Below are 2,853 nucleotides of genomic sequence, written 5' to 3'. Positions count from 1 at the left end.
AAAAAAAAAAAAAACAGATATGGGCACTGGATTTACACTTTGATGGTTTTATCTTAGTTTATTAGATAAAATAAATTAATAAATAAAAAAGAATAAAGTGGCTGTAATGAACAAATAAGCAAAGGCTTGTTGAAGAAATAATAGCCTACTATTACATGAGCATAATTTCTTACCGGTAAGATGTGAATTGGAATTAAAAATTGTGAGCTAAACAATTAAAGAGATTCAAATCAAGCAAAGGATATCGAAATGGCCAGTCAAAACATTTAAACTTGGTTTTGATTTTGAGATGGAATCGTGAATGTGACACTCACAGTGAGCGATCACAAATCAAAAGTGTTTCAAAGAATTCTGGATTCTGTTCCTGCTGCACACAACCGTCTGAACAACTGAAAGTAAGTTTGAATACGTCTCTGATTACATTTGTTTAGGGGAATTATGAACTGATTTCATGTAAGTGTGGTTTAAATGTTAATTTATAATATGTATGCCTGTTCCTGAAGAAGCCAGAGTCAAACTTTTTGTTTCAACATCTGTAACTCACTGAATTTTTGAGCTAGAGTTATCAAACTTTTATACAAAGCACCCACATTTGTTCACTACAACATGTACCAATTTAAACCCCTGCAAGAATATCACAGCCCTTATAAGTTGATGTCAAATACATGGAGTGCCTTTGTTACAATCTACCCCACTGACAGGAAAGGTTACATGCTGGGGTAAGTTGTGACACTCAGACAAAAGAAGCAAAAACAGCAGCCACCTCATAAAGTTTGCTTTAAAAACAGGTTTACTGAAACAATCTAAAGTGAAAGTGAAGTGACATACAGCAAGTCACATATGAGTAGAATTTCAGTAAAATGAACATTTAGTTTTTCAAAGAAAGTGTTTGTTTTAATTCTCACATCTTTTTAGATAACTGGTATCTATCTCAGACAGGCTGTTAAATAGTTTGCTTGGGTAAAATGTCATGGTTGTCATCTTTTGAAAGATCTTTCTTCCTCACTGTATTGCATGAGAACTGTGACTTGCTTAACAATGTTAGGTTGTTAGATATATAATGTTAATAGTATGATATTAAGGTAATATTAAGTAGGTTTTCCATTTACCTAAGAAGACCTAGCAAGCTATTTAACAAACCTGAGATTGATGACAATTACTGTATATAATAAATACGAGATTATAAACTCTTTCTTTGAAAAACTAAAATTTAAATTCTTTTTTAAAATACATACTGATAATTAGTCACTTGCATATAATTTGGAAACAGAGGTAGGGATTCACCTGTATGCAACTGATTTGTTTACAGGTGTTTTTTTTTTTTTTTTTTTGAATTGTTTTAATCGTACTGAGGCCACATAGGAACTATTCAACTGAGAATATACTACTTGTAACCAAGTCTGCCAAAAACCGATAAGCACATTATATGCTTTAACTCAGTTTGCTGTTGTAAAAAACAAACTTTTGCAAAACTCTAATTTGTCCATGACACACACACTACTAAAACGAACAGGCTTTCGTTTATTTGGGAAGCATGCTATCTAAATGCCACAGCATGACTGTGACCTACAACATCGTGATCGTGTGGAAAAACGTATACATACAGTAATGTTCACTGAGAAATCAAAACTCCGTGTTTTGAGAAAATCTACCATCCTCCATAGTAAACCGAAATGCATACAAGCAGCCTTGAAGTCAAGTTTATTTCTAAAGTGTTCGATTTTTTGCCACATTGCAACACGGTTTTTTGTTGTGATGCAACAAACTAGATCAGCGCTGTTGTATACAAAATAACCGAACATACTAGCATTTGGATGTCTAATTTATGTACTTCAGGTTACTTTTAATCGATCAGTTATTTAAGGAGTATTGGAAAGTTATTAAATAGTGTGAATATATATGAAATATACTGCGAGTAATGATCAAATGAGAAATGTTTCAGCACTTAATAATAAAAAATATGTAAATTTGATTATAAAATTATACAAACTGCAATGCAGAAAATTGTTCAGTTTTTAATTTGATTATAAAATTATACCACATGTCTAACAAACAGGGGTAGAATTATTTTCCCCCCCTAACAATTATATTTAGAGACATAAGTCAGTTAAACTCTAAAATGATGGAATTAAGACCATTTGTTAACTCAGTTTGTTGTTGTAAATCACTGTATTTGGGGTTTGATATATATGTAAGATGTTGTTCTTCACAAAATGATACTTTTCCGTATTGATTTGCATAAACTGCCCTGTTATTTCATCTCAATGTTTTATTTTTCATCTCTATCTTTAAACCTAAGCTGGTCAAAAGCTGCAGTATGTCAAAGGCTTGAAAGAAAGGATCTACTCTTTCTGAGAATGAGTCTCTCAGAAGAAACAGAGAGTGGTAAAGACTGAGTCTATATATATGGTGTTGGGGGTGGGGGGGGCAATAACAAAATAACATTCAGTGTTGTTAAACGCTATTACAAAAGGACTAATTATTTTAAATGGAAGAAGGTAACAGAACTTTGTACAGCCTGAGTGCACACACATTTCTGTGGAGGGACTAGCGGTGGATGGGTTCAGATACAGATGAACCTCCTATATTAAAAGTGTGTTTTTGTTTTGTGTTTGTGGTTGTTGTTGGTTTTGTTGTGTGATAAGTGTCAAGATCAGGCTAACATGCTGTTCAGCTCTGTGTTTGGAACCCGCATCCTCTCTCGCTGACTCTTTCAAAAGGTCTTGGACCAAACTTAAGGGACAAAAAAACATCACCAAAAACGGTATTAATGTGCCCGTCCTTATGTGCCATCCAAAAAAAGGTATTTCATGTGCTTAATTTTGGTCACACATTGTTACATTTGCCAGCAGT

Source organism: Cyprinus carpio, chromosome B21, assembly GCF_018340385.1.
Source record: "Cyprinus carpio isolate SPL01 chromosome B21, ASM1834038v1, whole genome shotgun sequence".
NCBI classification, from domain to species: domain Eukaryota; kingdom Metazoa; phylum Chordata; class Actinopteri; order Cypriniformes; family Cyprinidae; genus Cyprinus; species Cyprinus carpio.
Note: the sequence above shows the minus strand (reverse complement) of the source record.